General features: G+C 43.7%; 1 protein-coding gene across 1 annotated transcript in view; it reads right to left on the bottom strand.

Moving 5' to 3' along the window:
* The window catches only part of GALNT11 (polypeptide N-acetylgalactosaminyltransferase 11), a 74044-nt gene extending 57055 nt beyond the window's left edge, over positions 1-16989 (bottom strand). The window contains exon 1 of the mRNA XM_032244959.1: positions 16864-16989. The gene's annotated coding sequence lies outside the window, so the exon portion shown is untranslated. The remainder of the gene's footprint in view (positions 1-16863) is intronic.
* Between the last annotated feature and the right edge of the window lie 600 nt (positions 16990-17589).

The raw sequence follows: 17589 nt of genomic DNA on the forward strand, positions 1-17589 counted from the left end.
AAAAAAAAAAAAAAAAAAAAAAAAAAAAAAAAAGAGTGTCTATCGACAGCAATGTGCGGTGCCATAAACATTATAGGGCAGGGAGGGATCCAAGATGGCTGATTAGCAGCAGCTCAGGATTGCAGCTCCCAGTGAAAGCGCAGAGGGTGAGTGGAGGCCGCATTTCCAGACGGATTTTTATTGCCCACAGACCAGGAGATTCCCAGGCAGAGGAGCCCCATGGGTCGCCAGCGTGGCTGTTTTGGCCTGCGCGGCTATTTTGCTGGCGCCCCGGTGCTGCAGTTCTCCATACAAATTATACAGGTCTGGGCGTTGTTTTAGCTGGCGAGTGGAGCTCCAGGAAGGCAGAGTCGCCCATTCATCTGATTAAAAAGGGGACTGAAACAGGGAGCCAGGCCAGGAGATTCCCAGGCAAAAAAAACGCTGCAAATCTCAGAGCAGCTGTTTCAGCCCGCGCAGTGGGTCGCATCACGGGAAATCACACATATCCCGGCACCTTTTCAATAGGCGACTGGAACACCTGAGAGAGAGTCGACCTTTCAACTAAAAAAAAAAAGGCTCTGAGGCAGGAAGCCAGGTGACCAGGCTCGGCTGGTCCCACAAAAAAAAAACAGCAATTGGAAACGCTCAGGGTTGACAGTTTCACAGCAAGCACAGCTGAACCCAGGAAGGTCCAGCTCTGTGGGGGAGGGGCGGCCGCCATTACTGAGGCACTCTACCACAACGGAGGTAGTCCGCCATTGCTGAGGCAGCCCACCATTACAGAGAGAGTCTGCCATTACAGAGGTGGGCCACCATTGCCGAGGCAGTTCTAACTAAACCTGTATAAACAGGACTACAGGGAAGTTCACATGGCAGGTGGGCAGAGCCCACAGCACCTCAGCAAAGACTCTGCAGGCAGACAGTGGCTAGGCTGCCTAATTGCTGGGCAGGGCAGCCCTGAAAAAAAGGCAGCAGCACAACAGAAACTCATAAATAAAGCCCTAAATCCCCGGGACAGAGCACCTGGGAAAAAAAAGGGGTTTATGAGTTCTGCTGCAGCAGACTTAAACGTACCTGCCCAGCAGCTCTGAATGAACAACGGAGCTCACAGCTCAGCACTTGAGCTCCTATAAAGGACAGACTGTCTCCTCAAGCAGCTCCCTGACCCCCGTATATCCAAAGAGTCACCTCATAAAGGAGAGCTCACACTGACATTTGGCAGGTATCCTTCTGGGACAAAGAGAGCAGAAGAAGAAACTGGCAGCAACACTTAACTGTTCTGCAGCTGCTGCAGGTGATCCCCAGGCAAGCAGGGCCTGGTGTGGACCTCAGCAGTCCTACAGCAGGGGGGCCAGACTGTTAGAAGGAAAACTAAGAAACAGAAAGAAATAACTTCGTCATCAACAAACGGAATGTCCACTCAGAGACCCAATCTGAAAGTCAACAACTACAAAGACGACAGGTGGATAAATCCACAAAGATGGGAAGAAACCAGCACAAAAAGGATGAAAACACCCGAAACCAGAACGCCTCTCCTCCTACAAGGGTTCACAACTCCTCACCAGCAAGGGAACAAGACTGGATGGAGAATGAGTGTGATGAATTGACAGAATCTGGCTTCAGAAGGTGGGTAATAAGAAACTTCTGTGAGATAAAAGAACAAGTTCTAACCCAATGCAAAGAAACTAAGAACCTTGAAAAAAGATTTGACGAAATGCTAACGAGAATAGACAACTTAGAGAGGAATATAAGTGAATTGATGGAACAGAAAAACACGAGAACTTTGCAAAGCATACACAAACTTCAACAGCCGAACTGACCAAGCAGAAGAAAGCATATCAGAGGTAGAAGATCAACTCAATGAAAAACAAGAAGGCAAGATTAGAGAAAAAAGGGTAAAAAGGAATGAACAAAGTCTTCAAGAAATATGGGACTATGTGAAAAGACCTAATCTACGTTTGACAGGTGTACCTGAATGTGACGGAGAGAATGAATCCAAGCTGGAAAATACTCTTCAGGATATTATCAAGGAAAACATCCCCAACCTAGCAAGGCAGGCCAATATTCAAGTCCAGGAAATACAAAGAACACCATAAAGATGGTCCTCAAGAAGAGCAACCCCAAGGCACATAATCATCAGATTCACCAGGGTGGAAATGAAGGAGAAAATGCAAAGGACAGCCAGAGAGAAAGGTCGGGTTACCCACAAAGGGAAGCCCATCAGACTCACAGCAGATCTCTCAGCAGAAACCCTACAAGCCAGAAGAGAGTAGGGGCCAATATTCAACATCCTAAAAAAAAGAACTTTCAACCCAGAATTTCATATCCAGCCAAACAAACTAACCTTCTTAAGTGAAGGAAAAATAAAATCCTTTGCGAACAAGCAAGTACTCAGAGAGTTCGTCACCACCAGGCCTGTTTTACAAGAGCTCCTGAAAGAAGCACTAAACATAGAAAGGAACAACCACTACCAGCCACTCCAAAAACATACCAAATGGCAAAGAGCATCAACACAATGAAGAAACTGCATCAACCAATGGGCAAAACAGCCAACTAGCATCAAAATGGCAGTATCAAATTCACACATAATATTAACCCTAAATGTAAATGGGCTAAATGCCCCAATCAAAAGACACAGACTGGCAAATTGGATAAAAAGCCAAAACCCATTGGTGTGCTGTATCCAGGAAACCCATCTCACATGCAAGGATACACAAAGGCTCAAAATAAAGGGATGCAGGAAGATTTACTAAGCAAATGGAGAGCAAAAAAAAGCAGGAGTTGCAATTCTCGTCTCTGATGAAAGCCAACAAAGATCAAAAGAGACAAAGGACATTACATAATGGTAAAAGGATCAATGCAACAAGAAGAGCTAACGATCCTAAATATAAACGCACCCAATACAGGAGCACCCAGATACATAAGGCAAGTTCTTAATGACTTACAAAGAGACTTAGACTCCCACACAATAATAGTGGGAGACTTTAACACCCCATTGTCAATATTAGACAGATCAAGGAGACAGAAAATTAACAAGGATATCCAGGACTTGAATTCAGACCTGGACCAAGCAAACCTAACAGACATTTACAGAACTCTCCACCCCAAACCCACAGAATATACATTCTTCTCAGCACCACATCACACCTACTCTAAAACTGACCACATAATTGGAAGTAAATCACTCCTCAGCAAATGAAAAAGAACAGAAATCATAACAAACAGTCTCTCAGACCACAGTGCAATCAAGTTAGAACTCAGAATTCAGAAACTAACTCAGAACCTGACAGCTTCATGGAAACTGCACAACTGGCTCTTGAATGTTGACTGGATAAACAACGAAATGAAGGCAGAAATAAAGATGTTCTTCGAAACCAACGAGAACAAAGACACAACATACCAGAATCTCTGGGACACATTTAAAGCAGTCTCTAGAGGAAAATATATAGCAATAAATGCCCACATGAGAAGCAAGGGGAGATCTAAAATTGACACCTTATCGTCAAAATTGAAAGAGCTAGAGGAGCAAGATCAAAAAAACTCAAAACCTAGCAGAAGACAAGAAATAACTAAGATCAGAGCAGAACTGAAGGAGAGAAAGACACAAAAAACCCTTCAAAAAAAATCAATAAATCCAGGAGCTGGTTTTTCAAAAAGATCAACAAAATAGACCACTAGCCAGATTAATAAAAAAGAAAAGAGAGAAGAATCAAATAGATGCAATAAAAAATGATAAAGGGGATATCACCACAGATTCCACAGAAATTCAAACCATCATCAGAGATTATTACAAACAACTCTATGCACATAAACTAGTAAACCTGGAAGAAATGGATAAATTCCTGGACACTTGCATCCTTCCAAGCCTAAACCAGGAAGAAGTCGAAACCCTGAATAGACCAATAACAAGTTCTGAAGTTGAGGCAGCAATTAATAGCCTACCAACCAAAAAAAAAGCCCTGGTCCCGATGGGTTCACAGCCCAATTCTATCAGACATACAAAGAGGAGTTGGTACCATTCCTTCTGAAACTACACCAAATAATCCAAAGAGAGGGAATCCTTACCAAATCATTTTATGAGACCAACATCATCCTGATACCAAAACCCGGAAGTGACTCAGCAAGAAAAGAAAACTTCAGGCCAATATCCATGATAAACATAGATGCAAAAATCTTCAATAAAATGCTGACAAACCGACTGTAACAGCACATAAAAAAGCTTATCCACCATGATGAAGTAGGATTCATCCCAGGGATGCAAGGCTGGTTCAACATACGCAAGTCTATAAACATAATTCACCACATAAACAGAACCAAAGACAAAAACCATGATTATCTCAATTGATGCAGAGAAGGCCTTTGACAAAATTCAACAGCCCTTTATGCTAAAAACCCTCAATAAACTAGGTATTGACGGAACGTATCTCAAAATAATAAAAGCTATTTGCAACAAACCAACAGCCAATATCATACTGAATGAGCAAAAACTGGAAGCATTCCCTTTGAAATCTGGCACTAGACAAGGACGCCCTCTCTCACCACTCTTATTCAATATAGTACTGGAAGTTCTAGTCAGAGCAACCAGGCAAGAAAAAGAAAGAAAGGGAATTCAAATAGGAAAGGAGGAAGTAAAATTGTCTCTATTTGCAGATGACATGATTATATACCTAGAAGACCCCATCGTCTCAGCCCAAAATCTCCTGAAACTGATAAGCAACTTCAGCAAAGTCTCAGAATACAAAATCAATGTGCAAAAATCACAAGCATTCCTATACACCAATAACAGACTTGAAGAGAGCCAAATCAAGAACGAACTGCCATTCACAATTGCTACAAAGAGAATAAAATACCTAGGAATACAACAAACAAGGAAAGTAAAGGACCTATTCAAGGAGAACTACAAACCACTGCTCAACGAAATAAGAGAGGACACAAACAGATGGAGAAACATTCCATGTTCATGGTTAGGAAGAATCAATATCGTGAAAATGGCCATACTGCCCAAAGTAATTTACAGATTCAATGCTATCCCCATCAAGCTACCAATGACCTTCTTCACAGAACTGGAAAAAACCACCTTAAACTTCATATGGAACCAAAAGAGAGCCCACATAGCCAAGTCAATTCTAAGCAAAAAGAACAAAGTGGGAGACATCACACTACCGGACTTCAAACTATACTACAAAGCTACAGTAATCAAAACAGCATGGTACAGGTACCAAAACAGAAATATAGACCAATGGAACAGAACAGAGGCCTCAGAGGCAACACGACATATCTACAACCATCCGATCTTTGACAAACCTTACAAAAACAAGCAATGGGGAAAGGACTCCCTGTTTAATAAATGGTGTTGGGAAAACTGGCTAGCCATGTGCAGAAAGCAGAAACTGGACCCCTTCCTGACACCTTACACTAAAATTAACTCCAGATGGATTAAAGACTTAAACATAAGACCTAACATCATAAAAACCCTAGAAGAAAATCTAGGCAAAACCATTCAGGACATAGGCATAGGCACTTCATGACCAAAACACCAAAAGCATTGGCAACAAAAGCCAAAATAGACAAATGGGACCTAATCAAACTCCACAGCTTCTGCACAGCAAAAGAAACAGTCATTAGAGTGAATCGGCAACCAACAGAATGGGAAAAAAATTTTGCAGTCCACCCATCTGACAAAGGGCTGATATCCAGAATTTACAAAGAACTAAAACAGATTTACAAGAAAAAAAACTAACAAGCCCATTCAAAAGTGGGCAAAAGATATGAACAGATACTTTACAAAAGAAGACATACATGAGGCCAACAAACATATGAAAAAATGCTCATCATCACCGAGGTCATCAGAGAAATGCAAATCAAAACAACATTGAGATACCATCTCACGCCAGTTAGAATGGCGATCATTAAAAAATCTGGAGACAACAGATGCTGGAGAGGATGTGGAGAAACAGGAACACTTTTGCACTGTTGGTGGGAGTGTAAATTAGTTCAACCATTGTGGAAGACAGTGTGACGATTCCTCAAGGACCTAGAAATAGAAATTCCATTTGACCCAGCAATCCCATTACTGGGTATATATCCAAAGGATTACAAACCGTTCTACTATAAGGACACGTGCACACGAATGTTCATTGCAGCACTGTTTACAATAGCAAAGACCTGGAACCAACCCAAATGCCCATCAATGATAGACTGGACAGGGAAAATGTGGCACATATACACCATGGAATATTATGCAGCCATCAAAAATGATGAGTTCATGTCCTTTGTAGGGACATGGATGAACTTGGAAACCATCATTCTCAGCAAACTGACACAAGAACAGAAAATCAAACACCGCTTGTTCTCACTCACAGGCGGGTGTTGAACAATGAGAACACATGGACACAGGGAAGGGGCATCACACACTGGAGTCTGTTGGGGGGAAACAGGGAAGGGACAGCGTGGGGTGGGGAGTTGGGGAAAGACAGCATGGGGAAAAATGCCAGATATAGGTGAAGGGGAGGAAGGCAGCAAATCACACTGCCATGTGTGTACCTATGCAACAATCTTGCAAGTTCTTCACATGTACCCCAAAACCTAAAATGCAATTTAAAAAAAAAGATTTATAGGGAAGCCAAGACAGGTGTGAATGGAGGTGGAGTCATCAGATTTAGCAACTAGTAAGGTATGAAGATCTTTACGAAGGCCATTTTTAAAATGTGAAGAAGAGTTTGTCAGTTCCTCAGTATGTTAAACACGGAAGTGCCATATAACCCAGCAGTGCCACTCCACTATAGAGGTATACAGTGTACAGATATATAAATATATAGTGTATATACTCAAAAGAATTGAAAACAGGGGTCAAACAGATACCTGTGAACACACGTTCACAGCAACAGCATTCACAATAGCCAAAAGGTGGAAACAATCCAGTATCCTAAGGGATGAATGGATAAGCAAACTGTGATATATACACACATGGAATATTATTCAGCCATAAAAAAGAATGAAGTATAATGCATGTTACAGCATGGATGAAGCTTGAAAACATTGTGAAATAAATCAGACACAGCAGGATAAATACTGTACAATTCCACTTACATATCTAGAATACGCATATTCACAAACAGAAAGGGGCTGGGAAAATGGGGAGTTACTGCTGAATGATTAGTGTTTCTGTCTGGGGTAATGAAAAAGTTTTGGTGACAGTGACATAATACTGTGAATGGACTTAATGCCACTTGTTAAAAATAGTTAAAATGATAAACTTTATATTATGTATATTTTACAACAAAAGTGCAGAACTTTTTACAAGGAACAGAAAAGAAATTGTCAGAAGTGAAGAACAGACACCTACTGTTTGATGACATTTAACTTGAGAAGCTCAAACGATACATACTGAGGAAAGAGGTTTTTCTATGTCCTATTTTTGCTTAGGCAGAGTAGATCTCAAAATATAGTATTTCTGGGGAAAAGGAAAATATGATTTTTAAAAATTCTGAAGCATCTACCCTACATCTGTGATTTGAGGGAGGAGAGTAATACCAGAATAGTTTGGTGAGTGCACAGTAGAATGAAAAGCATATTCAAAATTACAATACCATTTTATGTTTGGAAAACCAACCAACCAATGGCTCTCACAATGTGAAGTAGAAAGGAAACGGACCAAATCTTCTCAAAACTAGTCTATCATGAGCATCTTAATACCCCTCAAAAGGTAAAGTCTACCAGAATTGGCAGGTGGGGGGGTTGATATTTTTATATTTATCCAAACAGCATGCATCTTAAAAATATATGAAGTTGGCCGGGCGCGGTGGCTCACGCCTGTAATCCCAGCACTTTGGGAGGCCGAGGCGGGTGGATCACGAGGTCAAGAGATCGAGACCATCCTGGTCAAAATGGTGAAACCCCGTCTCTACTAAAAATACAAAAAGTTAGCTGGGCATGGTGGCGCGTGCCTGTAATCCCAGCTACTCAGGAGGCTGAGGCAGGAGAATTGCCTGAACCCAGGAGGCGGAGGTTGCGGTGAGCCGAGATTGCGCCATTGCACTCCATCCTGGGTAACGAGAGAGAAACTCCAATAGAAAAAAAAAAAAAAAAAATATATATATATATATATATATATATGAAGTTGTACAAGACAAATGACCCGATTTCTTTAACAAACATATTGCAAGGAAAAAAAAGAAACTTAAAAGGCATATCAACCAAATAAATGTGGATCTGGTTAAAATCCCAGCTGGCACAAACTAACCATTAAAAAAAAAAAATGATATAATTCTAGGGGGAGAAGCAGAGCCAGATGGCCAAATAGAAACCTCCACCAATCATTTTCCCAAATTAAACAACAATCCACACAAAAAAGCACCTTCATAAGAACTAAAAATCAGGTGAGCAATCACATGGTTTTAACATATTACTGCAAGAGGCACTGACACCATTCCTTCCCCATCCCTGTGGTACAGAGAGAGAATCTGTGTGCTTAGGGGAGGGAGAGCACAGTGACTGTGGGACTTTGACATCGGAACTCAGTGCTGCACTGTCACAGCAGAAAGCAACACAGGGCAGAATGCAGCCGGCGCCCACAGAGGAAGCATGTAGATGAGCCCGAGCCGAGGGGAACCACCCATCTTGGCGGTGGAAACTCGAGTTCCAGCAAGACTCACCATGGGCTCAACTGCTCTGGGATTCAAAAGAAACCTGAATAGCAGTCCAGACCACAAAGACTGCAATTCCTGGGCAAGTCTCGGTGCTGTGCTCCCTCAATGGACTTGAGGGGCATAGAGCCCAGGAAAACACCAGTGGGGCCACCAAGGGAGTGCTTGCAACACCCTCCCTCAACCCCAGGCAGAGCAGCTCGCGGCTCCAGGGGAGACTCTTTCCTTCCACTTGAGGAGAGGAGAGGGGAAGAGTAAAGAGGACTTCGTCTTCCAACTTGGACACTAGCTCAACTGCAACAGAACAGGGCACCATGCAAAGTCCTGAGGCTCCCATTCCGGATCCTAGACACCAGATGTCCCAGGCAACATTTCTAGACACAGCCTGGGCTATAAGGGAACCTGCTACTTTGAAGGGAAGGACCTAGTTCTGGCAGGGTTTATCACCTGCTGACTAAAGAGCCCTCGGGCCCCAAACAATCAGCAGTGGTAACCAGGCCGTACTCATCATGGGCCTTTGGGTGAGGCTCAGACATGCTGCCTTCAGGTGTGACCCAGCACACTCCCAGATGTGGAGGTTATGGAAAGGGACTTCTGCTTGAGAAAAGGAGAGGGAAGAGCAAAGGGGACTATGACTTGCAGCCTAGGTATCAGTGTGGCCACAGTGGGGTAGGGCACCAAGCAGGCTCTTGGGGTCCTTGATTCCAAGCTTGCTCTTGGATGGTATTTCTGGACCTGCCCTGGGCCAGAGGGGAGCCTGCTGCCCGAAGGGAGAGTCTCAGGCCTGGTGGCACTCACTACAAGCTGACTGAAGAGCGCTTGGGCCTTGAATAAACACTGGCAGTAGCCAGGCAGTACCTGCTATGAGCCTAGGGCAATGGCAGCTAAGGGGGAGACTCCTCTGCTCATGAAAAGGGGAAGGAGGAGTGGGAAGGCTTGGGTGCCAGCTCAGCCGCAGCAGAATAAAGCACCAGGTAGATTCCTAAGGCTTCCAACTCCAGGCCCTGGCTCCAGCATGGCACCACTGGACCTGCCTAAGACTGAGGGGAACTTGCCGCCCTGAAGGGAAGGACATAAGCCTGGCTGGTTTCACTCCCTGCTGATTACAGAGCCTCAGGGCCTTGAGCAAATAAAGGTGGTAACCATGGTGGTTGCCAAGGGTCTTGGTTGAGACCCAGTGTTGTGCTGGCTTCAGGTCTGCCCCAGTGTCATCTCAGTGGTGGTGGCCACAGTGGTACCTGTTTCACCACTCCCCCAGCTCCAGGCAGCTCAGCAAAGAGACACCATCTATTTGGGAGAGAGTAAGAAAAGAGCAAAAGCATCTCTCTGCCTGGTAATCCAGAGAAATCTTTCAGATCCTATCTAAGACCACCAAGGCAGTACCTCTATGAGTCTACAAGAGCCACAGTGTTACTGGGCTTGGGGTGCCATCTAAGGCCCACATGGCAGCAGTGATGAAAACTTTGTATCACAACATCAAAGTTCCTTTGAACAACTGGAAAGTCTTCCCAAGAAGGATGGGTATAAACAAGTCCAGACTGTGAAGACTACAATAAATACCTGACTCTTCAATGCTCAGGCACCAACAAACATCCTCAAGCATCAAGATGATTATCAGGAAAACATGACCTCACCAAATGAACTAAATAAGGCATCAGCAACCAAATCTTGGAGAGATAGATATGTAACCTTTCAAAAAAAGAATTCAAGATAGCTGTTTTGAGGAAACTCAACAAATCTAAAGATAACACAGAGAAGGAATTCAGAATTCTATCAGATAATTTTAACAAAGAAATCAAAATAATTCAAAACAATCAAGCAGAAACTCTGGAGATGAAAAATGCAACTAACATACTGAAGAATGAATCAGTCTCTTAACAGCAGAACGGATCAAGCAGAACAAAGAATTAGTGAACTTGAAGACAGGCCATTTGAACGTACACAGTCAGAAGAGACAAAAGAAAAAAACACAGAAAAGAATGAAGCACACCTACAAGATCTAGAAAACAACCTCAAAAGGGTACATTTAAAAGTCACCCTTACAGAAGTAGACAGAAGGCGAGGGTAGAAAATTAATTCCAAGAGATAATAACAAAGAATATTCCAAACCTATAGGAAAATATTTAAGAATGAGAACATCAGCAGATTTAACCCAAGTAAGATGACCCAAGCTATTTAACAATCAAACTCCCAAAGGTCAAAGATAAAGAAAAAAATCCTAAAAGCAGCAAGAGAAAAGAAACAAATAACATACAACGGAGCTCCAGTATGTCTGGCAGCAGATTTCTCAGTGGTAGCCTTAAAGGCCATGAGAGTGCTGAAGGAAAAAAAAACTTTTATCTTAGAATAGTATATCCAGCAAAAATATCCTTCAAATATGAAGAAGAAATAAAGATCTTCCAGACAAAAGCTGAGGGATTTCGTCAACATATCTTACAAGAAATGCCAAAGAGAGTTCTTAAATCTGAAAGAAAAGGATGTTACTGCACAAGAAAGCATCTGAAGGTATAAAACTCACTGTAATAGCAAGCACACAGAAAAACACAGAATATTACAATACTATAATTGTAGTGTGTGAGTCACTCATGTCTTGAGTAGAAAGACTAAAAGATGAACTGATCAAAAATAATAACTACAACAAGTTTTCAGGACATATACAATACAATAAGATATAAATAGAAACAACAAAAAGTTTAAAAGCAGGGGGATGGAGTTAAAATGCAAATGTATTAAAATGTATTTATTTACATATTTATATATACAGGGTAAAAATACGCTCGCGCGCGCGCGCGCGCACACACACACACACACACACACACGGTCTCACTCTGTTGCCCAAGATGGAGTGCAGTGGCGCAATCACAGCTTACTGCAGCCTCAACCTCCTGGGCTCAAGCAATCCTTCCACCTAAGCCTTCCAAGTGGCTGGAACTACAGATGTGCACCACCATGCTCGGCTAATTTTTGTATTTTTTTGTAGAGATGGGGTTTTGCCATGTTGCCCAAGCTGATCTTTTTTATTTTTGAGATGGAGTCTCCTTCTGTTGCCCAGGCTAGGGTCCAGTGGCGTGATTTTGGCTCACCACAACCTCCGCCTCCCAGATTCAAATGATTCTCCTGCCTCAGTCTCCCAAGTAGCTGGGATTAGAGGTGTGTAGCACCATGCCCAGCTAAGTTTTGTATTTTTAGTAAAAGACAGGGTTTCACTATTTTGGCCAGGTTGGTCTTGAACTCCTGACTTCAAATGATACCCCAGCCTCGGCCTCCCAAAGTGCTGGGATTACAGGTGTGAGTCACCATGCCTGGTCCCTAGGTCTTGAACTTCTGAGTTCAAGCAATCTACCCACTTTAGCCTCCCAAAGTGCTGGGATTACACTCCTGAGCCCCTGCACCTGGCCAATGTGCAGTTTTTATTAGTTTTCTTTTTGCTTGTCTCTTTGTTTACACAATCAGTGTTAAGTTGCCATAGGTTTAAAATAGTTAGAAGACACTATTTTCAAGCCTCATGGTAACTTCAAATCTAAAAACATATGATAGATACACAAAAAATAAAAAGCAAGAAATTAAAACATACCACCAGAGAAAATAACCTTCACTAAACAGAAGACAGGAGGGAAGGAAAGAGGGAAGCAGATCGCAAAACAACCAGAAAACAAATAATAAAGTGGCAGCAGTATCAATAACATTGAATGTTACTTATCAATAACATTGAATGTAAATGGACTAAACTCCCCAATCAAAAGACACAGAGTGGCCAAATGGATTTAAAAAAAAAAAAAAAAAAAAAGCAGACTCAGCAACCTGCTGCCTACAAGAAACATACTTAACCTATAAAGACACAAAGACTAAAAACAAAAGAATGGAAAAGATGTTCCATGCAAATGGAAACTAAAAAAGAGCAGGAGTAGCTATATTTATATCAAACAAAATGGATTTCAAGAAAAAAACTCTAAAAAGACACAAAGAAGGTCATTATATAATGATAACGAGGTCAGCTCAGCAAGAGGCTGTAACAACTGTGAATATATACACACCCAACACTAGAGCCCCCAAATACATAAAGCAATTATTACTAGAGCTAAAGAGATAGACCCCAATACAATAAATGGAGTTTCCCAATACCCCATCTTCAGCATTAGACAGATCATCAAGACAGAAAATCAACAAAGATATATCAGACTTAATCTGTATTACTGACCAAATGGGCCTAATAAATATTTACAGGACATTTCATTCAGTGGTTGCAGAACACGCATTCTTCTCAACACAAAGATCACCCTCAAAGGTAGGCCATATGTTAGGACACAAAGCAAGTTTTTTAAAAAGTCAAACAAACTGAAATTATATCAAGTAACCTCTCTGACCACAATGGAATAAAACTAGAAATCAATTACAAGAATAATTTGGGAAACTATACAAATACATGTACACTAAATAAGATGTACCTGAATGACCAGTGGGTCAATGAAGATATTAAGAAATAAATTTGACAATTTCTTTAAGCAAATGATAATGGAAACATACCAAAACCTGTGGATATAGTCAAAGCACAAATAAGTAAAGTTTATAGCAATGAGCACCTACATCAAGAAAGCAGAAAAACTACAAATAAACCACCTAATAATGCATCTTAAGGAACCAGAAAAGCATGAGGAAATCCTAACCCAAAATTAGTAGAAGAAAAGCAATAATAAAGATCAGAGCAGAAATAAATTAAAATGAAAAAAATACAAAAGATCAATGAAACAAAAAGTATCTTTTTTGAAAAGATAAACAAAATACAAACCATTAGCCAGACTATGCAAAAGAGAAGCCCCCCAAAAATAAAATCAGAGATGAAAAAGGAGACTTTACGATCAATATCACAGAAATCCAAAAGATTAGAGGCTATTATGAGCAACTAATTATATGCCAATAAATTGGAAAACCTAGAGAAAATGGATAAATTCCTAGACTCATACAACCTGCCAAGATTGAACTATTAAGAAATGCAAAACTTGAACAGACCGATAGCAAGTAATAAGATCAAAGCTGTAATGAAGAGTCTCCCACCAAAGAAAACCCCAGGACCTGAGGGCTTCACTGCTGAATTCTATACAACTTTTAAAGAAGAACTAATACCAATCCTACCTGAACTATTCCAAAAAAACAGAGAATACTTTCAAACTCATTCTACGAGGCCAATATTACCCTGATACCAAAACCAGATAAAGACACATTAAAAAAAAAAATAAAACTACAGGTCAATATCCCTGATGAACACTGATACAAAAATCCTCAACAAAATACTAGCAAACTGAATTCAATGACACATTAAAAAGATCGTTCGTCATGACTAAGTGGGATTTATCCCAGGGATGCAAGGATAATTCAACATATGCAAAACAATCAAAGTGACATATCAAATATCAGAGCATACAAATATCAGAGCATTTCCCTATGCCAACTGCAATCTGAAAAAGAAATCAAGAAAGTAATCCCATTTATGACAGCCACAAATAAAATTAAATACTTAGGAATTAACCAAAGTGAATAATCTCTACAATTAAAACTATAAAACACTGATCCAAGAAACTGAAGAAGATGGGCCAGACTTGGTGGCTTGGGAAGGGAAGGGGAGGGAAGAGGTGGGAAGGGGAGGAAAGAGGAGGAGAGGGGAGGGAACCACTAAAAGAAAACACTGTAGAAAATCTCCAGGACACTGAAATGGGCAAAGATTTCTGGAGTAATACCCCACCAAAGCATAAATGGACAAATGGTATCACATCAAGTTAAAAAGCTTCTGCACAACAAAGGAAACAACAAAGTGAAGAGACAACCCACAGACTGGGAGAAAACATTTGCAAACTATCCATCTGGCGAGGGATGAATAGAATACATAAGAAGCTCAAACAACTCTATGGGAAAAAATCTAATAACTTTATTTAAAAATGAGCAAAAGATCTGAATAGACATTTCTCAAAATAAGACACACAAATGTCAAACAGGCAGATGAAAAGGTGCTCAACATCACTGATCATCAGAGAAATGCAAATCAAAACTACAAGATATCATCTCACCCCAGTTACAATGGCTTATATCCAAACGACAGGCAAAAAGGAATGATGGTGAGGATATGGAGAAAAGGGAACCCTTGTACCCCATCAGTGGGCATAAATTAGTACAAGCACTATGGAGACCAGTTTGGAAGTTCCCCAAAAACTAAAAGTAGAACCATCACATGATTCAGCAATCCCACTCATAGGTATATACCCCAAAAAAAGGAAATCAGTGTAACGAAGAGGTATGTTGCAGCACTGTTCACAATAGCCAAGATATGGACGCAACCTAAATGTCCATCAACAGATGAAGGGGTAAAGAAAACATGATACATTTACACAATGGAGTACTATTCAGCCACATAAAAGAATGAGATCCCATCATTTGCAATAACAGGGAAAGAACTGGAGGTCATTATGTTAAGTGAAATAAGCCAGGTACACAGAATAACTTCCCCTGTTGTTATTTGTGGAAGCTAAAAATTAAAACAACTGAACTCATGGAGAGACCGACCAGATGATGGTTACCAGAGGCTGAGACGGGGGTGAGGGGAGAGACAGTTCATGTATACAAAAATAGAGTTATGGCTGGGTACGGTGGCTCACTCCTGTAATCCCAGCACTTCGGGAGGCTGAGGCAGGCGGATCACGAGGTTAGAAGATCGAGACCATCCTGGCCAACAAGGTGAAACCTGATCTCTACTAAAAATACAAAAATCAGCAGGACAAGGTGGCTCCCACCCGTAGTTCTAGCTACTCAGGAGGCTAAGGCAGGAGAATCGCTTGAAGGCTGAGATCGCACCACTGCACCCCAGCTGGCGACAGAGTGAGACTCCGTCAAAAATATATATATTATTTTTACATAGAGTGCATAAGTTACATAGAATGCATAAGATCTAGTATTTGACATCACAACAGCATGACTAAAGTCAACCATACTGCACATTTTAAAGTAACTCTGTAAGAGCGCAACTCGGTTGTCTGTAACACTAAGAAAGGATAAGTGCTTGAGCGGACGGATACCCCGCTCACCCTGACGTGATTACTATACATTCTAGGCCACATCAGGTATCTCATGTACCTATAAATACATACGCTTACTATGTACCCACGAAATTTTTAAATTTAAATTTTAAAGAGATTTATTCTGAGCCAAATAGTGTCTACGGCCCATGACACCGCCCTCGCGAGATTCTGAGAACATGTACCAAGGTGGTGGGGGCACGGCCTAGAGATTTTACGGGGACAGAAGACTTCAATCAAATACAGGTACAGACTGGTTCCGTCCGCAAAGGCGGGACGACTCGAAGTGGGGGCTTTCAGCTCAGGGGTAGATGACAAACGCCTGCGTTCTTCTGAGCCTCTACACAGCCTTTTCCTGAATACGCAATTTACAAGACCCGGCAGGCAGAGGAATCGTCACTTGCGCCTTGGTCTGGCTCCGTGAAGCTGCACTTTTACGTAAAGACAGGGCAGAGGGAGCCCTCAGACGCGCATTTGTCTCGGGCGAGCAGAGGGATGACAAGAGTTCGGGCCCCGTCCCTCACCTGCGAAGATAAACCGTCAATTCACACCGCGAGGGTGAAATTCGACACAGCCGTTTCAGGGTAAAGATCTGGAGGCCCGCAGCGAATTTCCTCCCGGGCGCACGGCGAGGGAGCTGCGTGGCTTGTTATCTTCGCAGCTGTCAGGACCAAAACGGGAGCAGGTCTGCCTGACGCGGTTCCCAGCCTGACTGGCTTAGCGAGGTGGGAACCTGAGCTTCAGCCTCCTCCCACACTGTCCTCCCTAGTGTGGTGCATGTGTGAAATGTTCTATTTCTGGGCATTTTGGTTTCTTTAAGTGGACAACCCTGCTCCGGACTTCATTTTAGGAAATGCTGGAGAGGCTGAAGGATCAGGTGTGCCTCCGTCCTAAATGCCCGAAACGCGGCCCGCGCCATGGCCCTCGCCCCGCGCCCGCGGACCCGCCTCAGGAGACGCCCTGGGAGGCGCGGGGGCAGCGGCGTCTCCCCGAGAAACGAGCCTCACCCAGCGGGCGTGCGGGAGCCCCGGCCCCGCGGGGAGCCAGGCGCTGCCCCGCCGCCGCCCCAGCCCGCCCCGGCCCCGCGCGCCCCGCAGCGGCCGCCGCTGCTCTCGGAGGTGCTGAGGGACGCGGGGAGGCCGCGCGAGGGGAGGCGCCGCCGGGCGTGTACTCACCGCGATGCCCGCAGCCCAGGATCGCCGCCTTCCGGGACTCGGGCTGCGGCATCGTCCCTCCCGCCACAGCCCCGGTGCCAGCCGCAGGAGCCGCGGCGGGCGGAACTGCCGCGGGGCCCAGCAGCCAGGCGTCGCGCATGCGCCGGGCGCAGTGGAGGCCCCGCCTCCCCCGGCCCAGGGCCCTCGTCAGGCCCCGCGCTCTGCCTCCGCCCAGCGCCGCGTGACAGGCCGCCCCGCCCCCGTGCCGCAGTGACGCCACCTTCCGCTGCCCTGACGTCACCGGCCGCCGTGCGCTGAGTCCTCCCCAGCGTTTGCGCCGCGGCGCTGCGCGTGGCCTGACTCCTGTCGTCTGTCATCCGCGGTCTCAAAAAGACACCCGATTAATGACAGACGTCCCGCCTGTGGCGTCGCTACTCCGGAGGCTGAGGCGGGAGCAGCTCTTGAGACCTGGAGCTCCGCGCTGTATGCGCTGTGGCTACCGCGCGGCGGCACCGAGTTCCGCCTCGGTGTGGTGGCCTCCCGGGAGCGGGGACCACTAGGTTCCCCCAAGGAGGGCGGAAGCGGCCCGGCCCGGAAACCGAGCAGGGCAAAACTCCCCTGCTGATCCGTAGTGGGATCGCACCTGTGAATAATCACTGCCCTTCAGCCTGGGCAATGCAGTGAGACCCCATAAGAGGAAAAAAAAGGGCAAATGCCCTTAAACGTATTAAAAGACGTTAAACGTCG

This window comes from Sapajus apella, unplaced genomic scaffold, assembly GCF_009761245.1.
Source record: "Sapajus apella isolate SASKATOON/1434 unplaced genomic scaffold, GSC_monkey_1.0 scaffold56, whole genome shotgun sequence".
Taxonomy (NCBI): Eukaryota; Metazoa; Chordata; class Mammalia; order Primates; family Cebidae; genus Sapajus; species Sapajus apella.